The 19,495-nt window shown below is 41.4% G+C and overlaps 1 long non-coding RNA gene across 1 annotated transcript in view; it reads right to left on the reverse strand.

Moving 5' to 3' along the window:
- Nucleotides 1-7,272: 7,272 nt before the first annotated feature.
- Nucleotides 7,273-19,495, reverse strand: part of LOC105465695 (uncharacterized) — a 34,027-nt gene continuing 21,804 nt past the window's right edge. The window contains exons 2-3 of the long non-coding RNA XR_977733.2: nt 18,249-18,323; nt 7,273-7,963 (exon numbers count right to left, since the gene is read on the reverse strand). This is a non-coding gene — a long non-coding RNA (uncharacterized lncRNA). The remainder of the gene's footprint in view (nt 7,964-18,248; nt 18,324-19,495) is intronic.

Here is a 19,495-nt window from a genome sequence, read left to right on the forward strand (position 1 = left end):
CCTGAGACCAAGGCTTGGGTGCAGGTGATCTATTTTGGAACTCAGCTTAGAGAAGAAGAATGAGGGACAGGAAGAGTGAACACCAGGGAGACTCAAAGCCAACAAGGATGAATTACTGAGTTAACCATTGCTGTTGTCAATGGGTGCTTCATTCCTCAGAATATTCTGCAGAATCTTATGAAATACACCTCAGACAGTCTGTTGGGGAGGAAGACGAGGAATGTGCACCAGTCGCCTTCCACCCCTCATTCTTTAAGAGAAGCGCAGCCCCACTGACTCACCCACATTTCCAGGTTGCACATGCCAGAAGGCCAGGCAGGGTCCCATAGGCATTGGCATCCCCGCATCAGGGAGGGCCCAGGGCAGGACCTGAAGGCACCATGGAGCAGGCCATTGGCAGCAGCCCTGATGGTACAGCTCCGACAAGGGGAAGGGCAGGAGGATTGGGGAAAATGGAGCCCTGCCACTGTTACTGGGGAAAGCTTCACTGCCCCTAGTTTGTTTGACTTTTTCCTTAACCCTGACACTCATGGAAACAGTTCCTTCTTTAAACTCTCCTCGAGTTCCCCATTCGATGGGGTATCTATTTCGCGTTAAATCCTGCCTGCTTTAGTAGCATTCTGTATCTTTTCAACTATTCCTTCAAGACTCTTCCTGTCTTTTCCTCATTATTCTCTATCCCCAAACAATAACACTTCATGGTTTTATGGTTCCCTCTTTTACCAGGTTGGAGAGGGTCCCCTGAGAATTCGTGTTCTTTCCAGAATCTCAGAATGTTACCTTATTTGAAAATGGAGTTATTGCAGATGCAGCTAGTTAAGATGAGGTCATCCTGCAGTAGGATGAGCCTTTAATAAAATACAACCTACAACCAGTGTCCTTACAAGAAGAGAAGAGACACAGAGACAGAGATACAAGGAAAACAGCTGGCCAAGACAAAGGCAGAGACTGGAGAGCGGCCTCTACAATCCAAGGAAAACCAAAGATTGCCAGCAACTCCCAGAAGCAGCTCCCAGAAGCTAGAACAAAGGCATAGAACAGACTCTTTCAAAATGTCCAGAAGGAACCAACCCTCCTACATCTTGATTTCAGACTTCTGGCCTCTAGGACTATGAAAGAATAAATGTCTGTTGTTTTAAGCCACCCAGTTTGCTGTCATTTGTTATGACAGCCCTGGGAACCGCGTATACCTCCCCATCAAGGCCTTCCTTCCAAGTCTCACGGAAGCCTGACAAAGACCCATGTTTCATTTTCTCTCAACCCATCAAAAACCCATTATCTGTCATGGGTTTGTCCTTCAGAGTCACAGCCTTTGACAGGTGACAGTGGGTGAATAGACTGTCCTTGGTAATGCTTTAAGCAGCTAACTTGGTGAATAGGAACACGATATATCTCTTTCTCTTCCAAAAACTGAACTCTAAGAAAACAACGACAATGTATCTCTTCTGATTAAACTCTGCTTAAGGAAGCTCTTCAAGAGCCCTTAATGGCCAGGTAATGGAGAGTGATTTGGGGAGCTCCTCAGAGCACACACTGCAGGCCACGTGCTGCCCTTACATTCTTAGCTTGAATGAGGATCTCAGCCAGGATGGAGTCATTCTGGAAATCTAAATGCCTGCCCACCTGTTAGACATCCCAGCAGGAACTACACAGGAACCAGGACTGTAGCAATGCAACCCATGGAGAGATAAAATCCCAGATCAGCCAGCCCGGTAGGCAAACAGAAACCACACTGGACGGGAACTGTTTTCCCATAAGCATAATCACCTCTTGATATGCATTTGTTGATCATTCTCCACCTTTGTTTCTCCCTCACCTTCCTTTGAACCACTTTTTGCCACAAATTAACTCTACCCAAGGAAAAAAAAGTCAAGAACCAAAATATGCAGCTTGTTTCTCTGGGGTTTTTTGCTTTAATATAGTTCTCTAGATGATATACTTTATCAGGCTAACATGAGGCTTTACATGTTATGGGTGTTTTGTTTGTTTCTTATTATCATCTGCAAATGGCAGAGAGTGGAGCTGACCTTCAGTACCTCCCTGCTAGGCTGCTCTGCCACCACCAAGCATGGACTTTGAAGATGAGCACACCCAGGCTGACTCTAGCTCTCCTATTAACTGATGACCCAGAGTAAGTGAATGAGAGCCTGTTTTCTCACCCATGAACTGGGAATAAGAATGCCTCATTGTAGCTGGTTGTGAGGCTTAAACACGTGATTGTACTTATGGCCCCATGCAGAGTGGCAGGTATTTGGTAAAAGTTAAGAATCCCTTCTAAGAACAACTGCTTCTTTAAGTTCCATTTTAAATCTCACTTTGCCTGGTCATGTTAACTGCAAGGTGTCTCAGCCTCTTTTGGCATTAGTTGTGCAGCAACCATTTATATACTTATTTAATTGGTTTTCTGTTTTGTTTCCCCAACTTTAAGCTGAGACCACAAGTATACACCACCACGTCTGGCTAATTTTTTGCTGTGTGTGTGTGTGTGTGTGTGTGTGTGTGTGGAGATGGTGTTTTACCATGTTGCCCAGGCTGGTCTTAAACTCCTGCGCTCAAGCAATCCACCTGTCTCAGCCCCCGCAAAGTGCTGGAACTACAGGTATGAGCCACTGTGCCCAGCCTGAAAAATATTAATAATAACATTCATGAGGCCATTCTGTGTGTCAGACATCATGCTAAGCACTTCAACAGGGATGTTGTTAACCCTGACAACAACCGAGTTAGGATATTAACCTCATTTTAGGAATCTAAAGGGTAAACCTTACTTTAGACAACTAGTGAGTGGCAGAACAAGAATTCACAAGTATGTCTGTATCAATTCTAGCATCAGCTCTCTTAAACAGAATGATGTCAGGTACATAGTAAGGACTCTAAAGTAATCTTTAAAAAAAAAAAGAAGCCAAGCACAGTGGCTCACGCCTGTAATCCCAACACTTTGGGAGGCCAAGGCACCTGAGGTCAGGAGTTTGAGACCAGCCAGGTCAATGTGGTAAAATCCTGTGTCTACTAAAAACACACACACACACACACACACACACACAAATTAGCCAGGTATGGTGGTGCATACCTATAATCCCAGCTACTCGGGAGACCCTGGTCTCAAGCGATCCTCCTGCCTCAGCCTCCCAAAGCACTGGAATTATAGGCATAAGCCACCATACCTGGCCAGAACTCAATAGTAATCTTTAAAAATTATGAACAGATCTTGATCTATCAGATACCAAAGAAGACATAAATACGCATTTAATGACAAAGCTTATTTGAAAAAGACATGTATTAAAATCAAATTTATTCCATGATTATTTTTTAAATGTATTCTTCTTTTTCTTTTTTTCTATTAAATTATCTCCAGTTAGGCTTATCCCTGCTACTCTACCAAAATCACACTTACTAAAATGATTCAAGACCACCAAAGTACTAATTCAGTGGTCACTTCGCAGTGAGTCCTCTTCTTTTTCTTGGTCTCTCTGCAGAGCCAGATGTGGGCATTCAAGCCTTCTTTGAACTTTCTTCACTTTACTTCCAGAACACCAACGTCTGCTGGGTTTCCTCCTGTCTCACCAGACAGCTCCTTGGCTGGCTCCTCTTCTCGTAGGCCTGTTATAGTTGGTGTGATCCTGGACGCAACCCTTGGCCTCTTCTGTATCTACACTCACCTACTGAATGATCTCATCCAGTGTCATGGCTTTAAACACAGTACAGTCTGTTCTGCTGTCATATAAAATAGTGTTTGTAAAAACAAAAACAAAAACAAAAAAAACACAACTCTATGCCATGCAAAATACACACAGTAACAACCAAAGGTCTTATGCAAAAAATGTGATTGGGGCACAAAACACTTAAAAATGTCAGCAACTGACTGGGCATGGTGGTTCCCACCTGTAATCCCAGTACTTTGGGAGGCTGGGGTGGGCAGATCGCTTGAGCTCAGAAGTTCAAGACCAGCCTGGGCAACATGGTGAATTCCTGACTCTACAAAAAAAAAAAAAAAAAAAAAAAAAATGCAGAAAATTAGCCAGGTGTGGTGGCATGCCCCTGGAGTCCCAACTACTCAGGAGGCTGAGATTGCAGAATCACCTGAGTCTGGGATGTCAAAGCTATAGTGAGCTGTGATTGAGTCATTGCACTCCGGCCTGGGTGAAGGAGACAGATCTTATCTCAAAATTTTTTTTAAAAAAGAGGAGATAAGCTGATAAAAAGAATGGCACAGTTTCATACATATTAAATGGTTAAAAAATGAATAAATACTACAATAAATCTCATACTCTACCTTGACAAAGACCAGAAGTTTGCTTGGGAAGGATTGTAGCTTATGAGTTAGTATAAAGTGGTGGAAGGAAAGTTTTCTGAAATCAGTGGGGAGGTTACACCAACAGACATGAATAGGTGTAGCTTGTAACAGGGTGAACTGACGTTAGCTGGTGGATGTTTGAGGTGTGCTTGTGTGAATAGTTTGAGTTTTCCTATACAGTTTGGTTCACCTGAGTGCAGTTTTTTATGCATTCACTTAATATTTCTTCCAGAATCAATAGCACATATGCAAATGCAAAATTTGCATTACGTTTAAATTGTTCTTGAATACATTTATCTGTATTAGATCTTCAAAGACTGTTTCTGAATAAAGTCACATTCACAGGTACCTGGGCTTAAGATTTTAATATATGTTTTTGGGGGACATTTCAATCCATAACATAAAATGTGTCCCCACATTTCTAGAAGTCCCACCTAATGTCTCACAAGGATCATTTTTTACCCTTTTATTGACAACTATCCACAGTAAGAAAGACTCTCTGCCTCATCTCCCAGCACATGCACACACACATGCACACACACACGCACACACACGTGCACACACACACGCACACACACGTGCACACACATGCGCACACACATGTGCACATGCACACACATGCACACACGCATGCACACACACACATGCACACACATGCACACACGCGCACACACACGTGCACGCACACACACGTGCACACACGCGCACACATGCACACCCACACATGCACGCACACACACCCACACACACATGCACACACACACACGCACACACACACGAGCACACACACGCACACAGACAACCGAAATGTTTCACAAAACTTACTTTGTGTGTTGCAATCAGATATTTTTTATTCTACTTGATCTACCATTAAAAAGAAAAAGTGCCTGCTCATTGATTTTATGACCCACTGATGATTTATGACCTATGTTTTGAAAAACAGCACTCTAGAATAAGGAAAAAAGCTCCTATCTTTAAGATTAGGTTAGGTTTTAAAAGATTGTTCCTGATTGTATTTATTTGTAAGTAAAAAGCGTGTGATTATTGTTGATTACATTGCACAAGATACAATTTGATTTGCTGTGTGATAGATTTTCAGTCTTCAAAATTCTTTTCGCTGTTTTAAGGTTCATTCCATTTGCATTTCCAGCAGGTTTTCTCTCTCTCTCTGTCTCTCCCACTTTATTATATTATCTCACATTTTGGTCACTTCATAATCATTAACTTCTTCTTACCCACTGCTCCATCACTTACCAGACTTGACTGGGTTAATAGTGCTTATTAGTGTGTCCATGTCATCATGAATGTAGGAATGGGCAGGAAGCTAAGGGTCAATGGCTAAATGAACACTTGACTTTCACCATCTGTCATCCTGCAGATTTGAAAGTGGAGGTGCTTCTGTACTTTCAGCCGCTGCGTGGTCTTTGTGGCCTTGGTGGTTTTTACCCTCACTCCTCTTGCAGCCCCTTTGCCTAGAGGGCTGTTATTAAGGAGTATAAACCTTGTCAGTGGGTAGCAGGTGCCAGCTCCTGCCTCTAGTGTTGCTTCTCACTCTGGCCCCGAGGTTGCGTTGTGCCAGCCAAGGCCCTGAGGCCACTCTGCTAAAATGGGAAAAGTTCTCCCCATCCTAGCCTTGCTCCCAACTCAACTGGATAATTCCAAAGAAATACAACTCTGTGATATTGCACGCTGCTCAGATATTTCATGGGAGATCAATCCTCCTTCAATGCTAATTTTGGAAAAGAGCATATTGCAAGTTTAGAGAATGTGCCCCTGTCACATCACATATTCATTGCAAAGTTAGAACCTAAACTCATGTTCCTGATGTTCCTGGGAGCTTTTCCATAAGCTATAATGACTCTTCACCTATTCCACAATATTGCTAAAGGCAGGTCCTGTTCATCTTCAAATAAACTGGGATGAGTAAAACTATTCACGAAATACTTACAATTTGCTGAAGATACTCAAGTCCTCAATTTGTTACAAATCTTAGCCAAGTTGTGATCTTTCTTTTCTCACAATTCTCTTGGCATTTTTTTCCTAGCATCTTCTCCCCTACCACAGCCCCCCGCCTCCACTAGAGCTCACATTTCTCACATTTGAAATGAGAAATCTGAGCTTAGATCTCTCTGGTAGAACAATAAGAACTAACATTTTCCCTCTAGACTAAAATTCTCACCTCTCATAGTTTTACTCTTTCTGAAATTCAGCTCTGTGAGAATTGATGTATCCATTTAATGTGGTTTGCTTTTTCATCCTAAAGACAATGTTTACATTGATGGTGCTTTGCAAAATCTTTGTAAATCTGGATAGTACTTTGCAGAATTCATATATATCTTTAAAATATTAAATATATATGAATATCTCTCGTGTGTTCATACTATAAATGGGGCTAAAATACTTGAAATTACAAAATTTTTCATGTGTTTCCTAGTATTACAGGAATTACATTGGGAACAGTTTTTGTAATTTAATTAACATGTTTTAGACAAAATTGTAGACTTTCTCTGATGATCAAAGCTTTTGTCAAGACTGGCTGACAACTGGACCTCACTCTCTCTTATGTTCTCTTTTATTTTCCTGGCTCTCACTTAAGCATCTCAAATTCTTCATAATTATACATGAATGCTGTTTACTACTCAGCCTTCTGACCTACTGTAAATGTCTCCAGAAGTCAGAATATGTGCATAGTCCTCTACTGAGTCTGCAGTCAATGCTTTCTGGAAGCTGGCTGCTGTTTGGGGGAACAGTAGAAGTTAAGGAGTTTCCCTATAATTTGCACCCCTGACTGCACCATTCAATTCTTTTGGAAAGCCCCTCTCAGGGAAGCATTTTATACTTTAAAAACAAAGGTTTTTGTTTCTGCAGTGATACAGAACCTTGACATTTCAAAACTGAAAGGAACAAAAGCCAACGACCCAAGGAAAAACAATGATGAGAGAATAAGTAAACCAAGTCTAGTGTAAACAAAGGCAGAAAAATATATTTTATTACAAAAATAAAGTTTTTAAGACGAGTAGGGGTTGGGTTAAACATAAAAGTGGGAAATTTTTTCTTTTTTAAATACTTGGCAATGTTTCCTAGACCAGCCTGCATTGGCCAACAATTTATTTCTGGTTCTTTGAAGTTACTGATTTGACTCAAGTAGAGGTTTTTCCATTAATATCTAAAAATTATCTATTAGTAAGTCTAAAAAGTACTAAATAATAGAATCAAGTCATTATCCATTAAAATATTATCAGTATTTATTCCCGCTATTGTCAGACCTACATGTCATCTCTGTGGGATGAAGCATTTATGATTATGTTAGGTAACTTTTAAAAATGCTATATTTATTCAGCTGCAAGTAACAGAGAAGCTAAGTACAGGGTTAGAATAGATATGAGTTTGCTTATTCTCTCACAACAGGAAGTTTCTTGGGTAGTTGCTGGAGTTGGTTTAGTTACTCAATAATGGCAGGGCCAATGTCCCTGTAATTCCCTGGGCTTGGCCTTTCTCTCATTATTATCAGATAGTTGCTGAAGCTCAAACAATCAGGCCTGTGTCCACAAAAGGAAAGATGTGCGTCTTCTTTAATGATGAAAGCAAAGTTTTCAAAAACTCTCCAACAGATTTTCACTTCCATCTCATTGGTTAGAGCTGTGTCAATTAGCCACTCCAAGGAAGGATGGACTTTTAAGTAGAGGAAATAGAGAGAGAAGAAGGTTAAAAATGGTTGCTGAATCAGCCAACTCACAACGTCTGTCAGAGTTTTTTTCTGGACATTTCTGACACATGATATTATGTAAATAATCCTGGGAATAATTAATTGATGATTCTAAGTCACCTAACTTCAAAATGTCAGTGTTAGTCTTTAGATTTTACTGAAGATGAGAAATAAAATGAAATTTTAAAAGTGTCAGTGGCAGACAGAATAAAGGACCCCCAATTATGTCCACATCCTAATCCTTAAAACCCATGATCTTGATATGAAGAGATGGGGAGATGATCCTGGATGACCTAAGTGGACCCAATATCATTGCAAGTTTTCTTAGAAGAGGGAAGCAAGAGTATTAAAGTCACAGAAGGAAATGTCATGACAAAAGCTGAGACCAAAGAGAGAGAAAAATGTTTGAAGACACTACACTGCTGACTTTGAAGATGGAGAAAGGAGCGAGGAACCAAGGAATGCTGCAGCCTCTAGAAGCTAGAAAAGGTAAGGAGGTGGAGTCTTCCCCAGAGCCTCCGAAAGGAAAGTAGCCCTGTCTGCTACCTCGATTTCAGGACTTCTGACCTCCAGAACTGTAAGATAATAAATGTGTGCTGTTTCAATCTAGTATGTTTATGGTATATTTTACCATACCAGTAGGAAACTAATACAGTAGCCCAGATCAGATTAGAATGAAAGCTTCAAATTGCTCTTGAAAAGTAAAAATTAATGCCTTATAAGGCTATGACTACAACCCCCACAAATTATTTCCTGTGGGCATGCAAAATAGCAATAATAATTGCCAACACATATTAAATCCTTACCATGTTCCTGGAAAATACCAACTGCATTGTAGGCGTTTAATTCCATCCTTACAACAGCCCTGTGAGGTCCATAGTAATAGTATCACCCATTTTTCTCAGCACAGATAAATAGACTACCAGGGAACAGGGACCTGAGGACTGGGGGCGTGGCACATGAACAGCGGCAGCACCCATGGGCAGCAGGGCTGGCATGGGCTGGCAGATGGCTGGTAAGAGGTATCTGTGATAAGTGGGAACCCAAGAGATTGTGTGAGACACAGAGAGTCACTTAGAGGACTCTCCTCACTGTGTTTGTGGACACTGGAAAGAACCTGACCAAAGGATGGAATTGCATCTGAACCAGCGAAAGGAGTAATGAACTGTGCAGAGAGTTCTTTGTGTTTGTCCTGCACTCGGAGTAGACCAAGGCTGATATTCACAGAGGCAATGTAAGTCTGACACAGATAACCCAGTCTAAGGCCATACCACCCTGAACATGCCCGATCTTGTCTGATAAAGACAACCCAAATAACTTCTCAATTGTAGAGGAAAGTGCCAATGCAATAGAAGACAAAGTTATTCCAGTCTCCCAAAAGTGATGTTTGAATCCTGATAAGTTAATACAAACAAACAGAAAAGCATACAGCAGCCCTTGCCTTGCATGGTTCTGATACAAATGAGTTTCAGTTAACACAGCACTGTGCAAAGGCTGCCTGTATTAAATTCTCAAAGGAGCAAAAGTAATGCAGAAAATTACTCCGCAAGGATTCAAATGTCAAAAATATATTATATGCTACTGTCTTGAATACTATATTTATCAAAGATAAGTACTTTAATTGTGCACTGAAAATATATACAATAAAGTAAAAGCAACTCTTTAAAACTTAATGTTATTTATAAGCAAGCTTCAAAATTTCCAACTTACTATCATTTTATTTGGTATTTGGTTTAGAAATGTTCCAAAACTTATGGGACAATGTAAGTTTAAAAATAGTGGTTGTTGCAAGTATGGATAAAAATAGCTAAAGAACACCAATAACTTCATTATATTACATGTACAAACATAAGCATCAAAGTGAAAGTAAATGAATCAGGACGCTTTATATTATCAGAAGGAACATGATCTCAAAGGGACATTTAAGTTCATTGTTTAGCCTGCCTTACTGTATTTGGTTTGTGTGAAAAAGGAAAAAAACAAACGAAACAAAAAATACCTCCCCTCAAAGTCCTTCCCTTTCTGTGTCTAAGTAGGATTAAGAACCATTCCAAAATTTCATCGTTGAGCCATGTTAAAAAAAAAAGGTCCTAAAATAACCACTGTTGTGTCCCTTGAGGGAAGAATTCTAATGTCATCAAGCTGATTTTTAGATCCTGATGGGGGAAAAAGAAAGTGTGTCTCATTCCCGGGAATAAAAGAGATACACAAACAAGGAAATTGCATGACGAGCTGTTGAGGTTCAAAAAATAAATCAGATGAGGTGTCATGCAGGCTGTCTCCATGACTTAGGGAGGATTTTTTGAGATCTTAGTATTTCAGACTCTTCTTACATCATTCTCCTTTGTCCTAAAAGATGACAGTCCTGGACGTTACTTCCTGTAGACGTAAGGGTGGCTGAAAGGAATGAGGCATAACCGCCTCCATGTCCCTGTTTCCTCCCATTTCCATTACATATTCAGACTGTGACCATCGCTTCCAGGACCCACTGCTATTTCTGGTGGTGCCTCAGACCTAGCACAATGGGTAGACCAGAATTAAACAAAAGCTTTTCCACTTGACACGTTTCTTTGTCATTTCCAACTCTTGTCATCTCCATTGTGTGGCTTCCAATTGTGCTGAGGACGCACTGGAAACATCTCTCCTTCCTGCCCATTTTCAAAATATCGCAGTGGCAGCCCTTTCTTGATGATGTTAAATTTAGCACAAGAATTTTAGGCACACATTTGAAAGGATTAATAAACTCTAAACAAAACCATACACATCAGAAGTGATTACCATGCAACCACCAACACTGCCTAACAGTATCTCTGTGTGCCTACTAAAACTGTTCCTATCTCATTGTTTTTGTCAGCCTTCAACATAGAGTCACTGTTTGTGAGGATAACTGTGTACTGTCCTGACTGTGGCCTCTGATAGAGTCACAAGTCACGGTTTTTGCATATTCTAGTGAACAGCATTTAATGAATGTATCATTTTAATATCCAACAATGATCCTTACCTCTTATAGCCGATTAAACTGCTCTACCAATAAACCATCATTTAATGAGTTTAATTCAATGTTCTCAGTAATAAACATTACAAAAGTAGTTTTAGCCGGGCGTGGTGGTGCACGCACACCTTTAGTCCCAGCTACACAGCAGGTTTCCGTGGAGGATGCCTTGAGCCCAGGACTTTGAGGGTGCAATGAGCTGGGATCATGCCACTATACTCCAGCCTGGGCAAGAGAGTGAGATACTGTCTCTAAAAAATGGAATTAGATGGATAGATTAGATAGATAGATAGATAGATAGATAGATAGATAGATAGATAGATAGATAGATAGATAGACAGATAGATAGATAGATAGATAGTTTTTGCCACCAATAAATTCGGAAAATTGATTACAATTTGGAAGCCCATCTGTGAAGCAGTTTCAGCACACCTTTTGCTCCCACCTCTTGGGAGTTACATAATGGTACTGAATTTCCATATGCTTTTCCCAGCCTACTTCTATCTTCCATTAAGCCTAAATGTGAGGCAGAGGGAGATAGAGCTCAAAGCAAGCCCTTTGCCTTTGCACATATGGTGTCCCTTTTCACGAATATTCATTAGAGTCCCCTTGTGTATAATTCGGACGGAAATTCTTCTTTCTAGTCCCTTGTTTCACATTAGATCGAAGGGAAACAATCCATTGCTAGCTCAGAATTTGGCAGGAAGGCTGAAATGCCTTTCTTTTATTTTTTATTTTTGCAGTGATGGGGGTCTCAATATGTTGCCCTGACTGGTCTCAAGCTCCTGGCCTTAAATAATCCTCCTGTCTCGGCCTTTCAAAGTGCTGGGATTATAAGCATGAGCCACCATGCCCAACCCTGAGATGTCTTTGTTTTAAAATAAATTTTATTGTGTATATTTGAGGTTTGCAACGTGATGTTATGGGATATATAGAGATAGTAAGATAGTTATGATAGTGAAGCAAATTAACATATCCCAGTGAGAGAAAGTAGTGCAGATGTTTTCCTCCTTGCCTGTCTTTGTCCATCCCTAGAGTGGTGGGACTCCAAGGCAAAGTTAGCTTGAATTCACCAGTGATAGTAGTGCTTGGAGAGAAATTTTCTCGTGATAATAAAGCTAAATTGTATTAAATATGTGTGTGCCAGACAATGATCTAAGCTCTCTGTACAAGTTAATTCGTGGAAACCTCACTACCGTATCCTCATAGAAGACTATTATTGTCTCCATGTTAAAGACCCAGCAGCTGAGACACAGAGAGGAGAGAGCATCTGCCAACAGAGTAAAGAATAAGCAGCAGCAGAAGGGATTATTACTAGGAGCCAGTCCTGACCATTCCTGGCATGGGGCAGATATTTAAAGAACAGATACAGTTGCAGGCACTGAAGAGATCATTTTTCAGAGTAAGGACAATATTTGAAGAGGAAAGTCCAAGAATATTGAGGTTAGCAAACAGGAGTTGACGACAGTAACAGAAAGTCTGTGAGGAAGTGATCCTCCAGGTCTGTGCAGGCAGGAGGACAACCTGTATGTTGGGGGGCTCTTCAGCAGAGAGCAGGACCCAGCTGCGGGGTCACGGTCAGTTTCTGGGCATGGAATGTGAAAGCCCAAGTAGCCTGGGTCGTCCATGCAGCTACCGGAAGTGAAATTTGAAAACTGTAACCAAAAGAAACCAAGCCATCAAAAAATGTAGTATCTGATGAGGACTGATCTAAGGAAGTGAGCGGCCAGTGATCCAACAGAAAAATGAGGCCACAAGCGAAGAACAGCCCAGGAGGCATGCTGAACCTCATCTCCAGCGTGGTCCTGGCTACTGGGAGGCCAGCTGGGTTTCTACATTTCCTGGCCCAGTTATGGTCAGGTGGCCCAGCTTCAGGCCAGGAGGGGAAGAAGCAGCAGCCAAGGCCGACAGGAAACCTGAAACCTAAAAACTCCCCATGCCTTCCACATGTCAGAAAAGACAGGACTCAAGTGTCCAACACTAGCATTTCAACTCCATCTCAACTTGATACCAATCCTTGCACTTCCAGGCCAGGAGAAAATAGATTTGGAACTCAAATAATGTTAATGCTCCATTTTTTAAAAATGTGCAAAAACCAAAATCTGATGGGATGTCATCAAGAAAATCATGAAACAGCATTTGATCACATAGTCTGCCATCATCACAAATCACATTTTCAAGGAATATTCACTATCTAAGGAAATGCACATCATGTAAAGGTATGAAGAAAAGCAGGCTGACATGCCAGAATGTGCTCTGGATTTGCTGAGAGAAATCATGTTTCGGTATAATAAAGAAGATGTACAGACAGAATATAGCCCTGTTTTATATCATTAATAAATTGCCCTCATTCACGCAATATTGATGGTACTGTTACACCATAAGAATAGTCAAGATATGTGAGATAAAAAGTGTCCTTACTTTCATAAAATTTAATTCCTAAAAGCCTGTCACCTGATATATCTAGATACTTGAAAACTTAATCATGGTAATTTTTACCTCTTTTTAGTTAGCCTTTTAGCAACTTGGTTTACTTTTCCCCTTTTGGAACTAAATAAACATTGTAAAATTTAAAATTACTACATAGAGACTGAAATTGTTCATGTAAAATTTCCACATAGCAGATTAATACATATTGACCTTTACCTTTAATAGATACAGACAAAAGTAGTTAAATGTTTTTTGTTTTTGTTTTTGAGATGGAGTCTCGCTCTGTTGCCCAGGCTAGAGTGCAGTGACGGCATCTCGGCTCACTGCAAGCTCAACCTCCCGGGTTCACGCCATTCTCCTGCCTCAGCCTCCCAATTAGCTGGGACTACAGGTGCCCGCCACCATGTCCGGCTAAATTTTTTTGTATTTTTAGTAGAGACGGGGTTTCACCATGTTAGCCAGGATGGTCTCGATCTCCCGACCTCATGATCTGCCCACCTTAGCCTCCCAAAGTGCTGGGAGTACAGGCGTGAGCCACCACGCCCAGCCGAAAGTAGTTAAATATTTTTGTTGAGTATTTATCTAACTGCCTGTGGGAAAAAAGAAAAACCTTTCTGAGCATAATTGTTTGGAAGTTTTGGATAGTGTAGACTTTCTATTAGCATAGACTGAGAACCAATCAAGTATAGGTAAATTTTAAGGGGTTGAGATTTCTTTGAAACCATAAAGAAGAGGCAGGGAACTGCTCACACTTCTGTTTTGTTTTGCATGGTATCCATTGCAAGTACCTTATGCATGAAATTAAATTGCTTGGGCTACAAGCACTAAAGAGTCACATTAGCAGTCCGCAGGCATTTGGTGGGAGAAGGGAGTGTTGTTGATGGTAGAGAACTACTTTCTGATTTTCTTCAAGTCTAATGGAGGGGATAGGAGTGGTGTGGTTTAAATAGAAGAGTGGACTTCCGTGACAGAGTGCAGATAAGCCAGCTCATCCCCTTTCCCACACTGCTGGTAAGAGGCAGGGCCGGAGATGCCAGGCCCAGAGCCATAGGAAACCTGGAAGAGGCAGGACAGGCTGATGGGTGAACAGGGTGTGGAGGGCACAGGGAGGGCACAGGATCTTCAGGGCGACCAAGGAAAGGAATGTGTGAACTGGTGCCAAGAAGCTGAGGATAAAAAAGGAAGAAGAAAGGAGAAGGGACTGGGTCAGCTGTAGGATAAGGAAGCGGGAGGAGGGGGCTCCTGGGCAGCCCTTGGTATGCCCTCCTAGTTTCATTCCATGCCTTGATGGGTAAGTCTTAGTTCTTCCATGGTCCCTCTGTTCTGTATTCTCAGGTGACCTCTCCCCTAAGAGATACAACAGCTAATTCAAGCACCTTCAGACAGCCGGGAGCCTGGGCTTCTGGGTGTCATCCACACACCCCAGGCAGGGATGGAGAGGTTGGGAAGATGCTGGGGAGTTCGTGGGTGTCTGAGGTCAAGGTATATGGAGGGAAGAGGTCTGTTGGTGGAGTCTACACTATTCCCCACTGCTCCAGGGTAATTCTCACCAGTGTTCAGATTTGCCCCATCAAGTAGAGATATAAAAATACAGCTAGTACATGAGGCCCTAGTCAGGAATACCTGCCCTCAATCCAGTCAACCCTTTGTTCTCCCCATCTTCTCCTGATTCACCACAAGCTCTTCCCTCACTCCCATGATTGTCTTTAAGATGTTAAGGAGGACATCACTCGTGGCTACAGCAGTTCCAAATACAAAATTCATTTCTGGCTTATACTTCCAACCACCCCCCCATTACCCACACCCACTTTCAAAAAGGATCTGAGGTCTATAAGTTGATATTCTATATAAATTGAAATAGAAAATGAAAACCTAAGTGGAGAAAAGAGGAAGGAAATATACCAGTGGGTATAATTACTGTCACAGAGCAAGTCACAAAGAAATTGACTGAGGAAGCTGAAACTACTAAATACTCTTGTCTGTCTATATGTACTAACATCTCAGAGAAAATTCATTTTAATAGCACTAATTAACATCAATTTTACTGTATTCAGTTAAAATGCTGTAGTTATAAAGCAAAATAATCTTAAAGATTATAAAATAGGTTTATGTTGACAGCAGAAGACACCTGATACAAATAGCTGTATGAAAGCAATCACTTGGCAAAAGTCAAATGTGAAAGACAAACACAAGGATGCTTAACCACAAATGTGGAGTCTGAAAATCAAGCAAAGTGAAGCAGGTTGAATCACAGAAAAATGCGTGGATTTTAAAATCAGGTAAACCTTCTGAATTCAACTCAGCTTCCCATTCACTAGCTATGTCACATGACCTCTCTGTGGTTCAACTTATTCATACCCAAAGCTTGGAAAGTCTGTTGGGAGAAATAGCAATAGGCATCTAATGAATCTACTACAGTGCCTGGCACACAGGAGGCACTCATTAAATAGTATTTATTAATCAAGTCCCTATAATAATTCTGGCACTATTCTAGATGCCAAAAGTAGAGTAATGAATGAAAGAAATCTTTGTCTTAATGAGGTTTATGCTGTGATGGGAGCAAATAGCCAACAAGTAAGTGGTGAAAGAAGAAAGGGTGGGAGGAGGAAAGAAGAAAGGAGGGAGAGGAGAGAGATCTGAAAGTGATATTCTACTGAAAAAATACAAGAGTAATAGGGTAGAGAGTATCTTGGGTCAAGGGCTAGTTCCTCTAGCTAAGCAGTTGGACTTCTCCAACTGCCTCCTCAGAAGGCCTCTCTTAGGAGATGACATTTTGTCTGAGTGCTGATTGATGGAAAGGAAGTCAGTATGGGTTAAGATCTTATGAACAAGCATTCCAGCCAGAGGGAGTGGCAAAGAGCAAAGGCCTTGGGACCGGAACAAATTTAGCATTTCCAGAGACAAAGAAAAGCCAATGAGGGACATGAGAGAAGTGTTATAAGTGACATGTTATGAGTGGCAGAGAAGGGTACAGGTTAGGTCCTAGGTGTTGGTGGAGTCAATTCAAGTAAGCCCTTGAGGGCCCTAATTGAGCTTAGATTTTATTTTAATTACGATGGGAAATGATGGGAGGGTTTTAAGCAGGAGAGTGATATGATGAAATGTAATCTTCAGAAAAAGTATTCTGTGGCCTGTATGAAGAATGAAGGTGAGTTCTCATGGTTGGAGAAAGGTTGGAAGGATTGTACATGACAGTGTATATGTATATCACACTAAGCCCAGTGTCTGGGATGAGGATGACACTGAAAAAGCAGTAGCTGCTTTATTCACATTCTACACTGATGGTACCTAACATTGAATACAGTAACAGAACACAGAGCCATGCTCCATTTAATTATGTGCCTTTCTCAATTTATCTACCATTTTGATGGTATCCATGCATCCATAAAGAACTGAAATCAATAACATCAGCTCACTGTTAGCTATAATTTAATCTTCTTTTGATGATGTGAAAATCAGGCTGTCATTATGTACATTGCCTTTCCCGTTCAGCTGAAGAGACTCAAAGCTGCTTAGCATAATTTTGAAGACTTGGAAGTTTACTGGAATTTAACCTAGCTCCCAAGAGTCATCCATCGCTCGTTCATTTAACAGACATTTTCACTCAACACCTACTAGGAACCAGGAACCGGTCTAGGTGTTAGGGAAACAGACAGGAACAAGACAGACAGGAGCCCCTTTTGAGTGGATTAACATTCTGTTGGGCAGAAATGAAAAGCAAAGAGTGTCTCAAGAAAGAAAGAGCGTGCTCCCCTAGAGAGAAGTGGGGGCAGCCACTTTAGACAGAGGCATCAGGAAGACTTCTGAAGAGGTGACATTTGGGCTGTGACTTAAATGACAAGAAGGAGCCAGTCGCAAGAAGAGCCTCAGGGGGAAGAGTCCAGATAGAAGGCAAATACAAAAATCCCAGGAGGGAATGACCTTGGTGAGTGAGGCCAGCGTGGCTGGAGTGGAGGGAAGGAGGGCATGGCGGCAGCAGAGACGGCCCAGGCAGGTGGGAGTCAGGGCAGGCAGGGTCCTGAAGGCCAGGCTGAAGAAACCGCCTCTCACACTAAGAGCAATAGGAGGCCACACGAGGGATTTTAGCCAAATAGGACCCAAGTTGGGGAAAGCCATTGGATCCTAAATTCAGACTTTTGATGTTCATTTAAATTCCCACCTCAGGCCTCCTAAAGGAAGAGTTATGCTCTGCAAACACATACAGCTGATCCTTATTATCTGTAGTAGTCACATTCTATACAGTCTCTTTGAGCACTGCATTAGCAAATACTGAGCCATTGCTCCCAGGAGATATACAGGGTTAGGTTCTTGTGAGCCTCTGGTCACAACATTTCTGTCAATTAATTCCTATATGATATGTATATATATAATCTTGTTTCATGTGTGTTTCTATTTAAAGTCACCTTATTTAATGTATTTTTCACTCATTAATATTGAACTCATGGCAAACTATGCTATAACTCATGCCTGAACTAAGCTTCTCTAACACAGATATTTTCTGTTAGGCACATCACAGCCTTTTTGAGCTTAGGACCACTAGACAGTACTTTAGCACTATGCTCAGGGTCCATTTTAAATAGAAAAATCACCCACGGAAAAAAAATGCAAAAAAAATGTGGCACTGAATAAACTGTGGAAAGGACACTTGTTGAGTTTCGGGGGGTTGAGGAGAGATGCAGGATGCATGAGCCCTGCCATCAGGGAGCTTCTAATCTATTACAAGAGGCAAAATTAACACAGTAAAATATCCACAAGACAATATAATTGAGTGGGTGAATGGGGTGAGGAAAGTGTTTTATATTACACTACATGTTCTTGGTGGCTTTTACCTTTTCTTTTTCCAGGTTTTTCAGGCATCAGTAGTACTTTCTACATGTACTTCTTTTAGGGTAGGGCAGATCAGCCTAAAACAAAGAAGTCCATTAAAAATGTGACTTAAATGCAGAGTAGAAACTATAATCTGAAAGCCAAAGGGTAGTTTTTTTGTGAGAACCTGTCTTTGTTCTGTGAACTAAATTGATTCCACGGAATTCTAAAAGCTGAGATTAATAAGACTGGATTACACGATTTATAATTCAAGTTTTGTGGATTGGACACGGAGCAGTAACCTCTACAGAGCAGTGAAGAGTGCCAGTTTATATATCTGCCTTCCTACCCACTATGGCAAGGAGTATTTCCCAGTGAACAAGAAGAGGAAATTTAGAGAGAATAAAATAGAATGCTTAATAAGAACAAGATAGCTAGTGACAAAATCTGTTCCCTCCTGTGGTCAAACCCTAGGTGGAGTGTGGTAAAGACACCCAGAAGTCCTTACTTAATAGTACTTTCTATGGCAGATCCCAAGAAGACAGCCAGTGTCTTAATCACCTCAGGTGCTATATGAGATACCATGACTGGTGGCTAAAACAACAAACATGTATTTCTCATAGTTCTAGAGGTTGGGAAGTCCAAAATCAAAGTGCCAGCAGATTCGGTGTCTAGTAAAGGCCCACTACCTGGCTCATAGAGAGTGCCTTCTAATGGCGTCCTCACATGGTGGGGAGAAGAAGCAAGCTATCTTAAGATTATTCTAAGAACATTAATCCCATTTATAAGGGCTCCATTCTCATGACCTCATCTAATCCTACTCACCTCCCAAAGACTCCACCTCCTAATACTATCACATTACAAGGTAGGGTTTCAACATATAAATTTTGGGAGACACAAGCATTCAGTTTCTAACAGAGTTCCATAGAAAAACATTTATTTTGAATGGCATTTGAATAACACGGCTCTCATTGAGAGAAGTGAGAGAGGTGGTGAGGCAGACCAGGCCTTGGCACAGCCTTGCAGAGCCATGTACATCACAGAATACTAAAGATAGGCAACAGAGAGTTTTCAGTCCTCAAGGAGAGGAATAGAAGAGCTGTAGGAGTGGGTGGGTCACGGGGAGTCTGGGAGAAGAGCAGGAGGACACAGACACATGGACTTCACTGTTGATCAGAGTGAGGCAGGGACTAGGGTCAGCAGCAGCAACTACCAGCCCACCATGTCAAAGACCAGGCAGGATGGAGACCCCTTTTGGGTGCCAGCCGCA

The sequence above is a fragment of the Macaca nemestrina genome, chromosome 5 (assembly GCF_043159975.1).
Source record: "Macaca nemestrina isolate mMacNem1 chromosome 5, mMacNem.hap1, whole genome shotgun sequence".
Classification (NCBI taxonomy): Eukaryota; Metazoa; Chordata; class Mammalia; order Primates; family Cercopithecidae; genus Macaca; species Macaca nemestrina.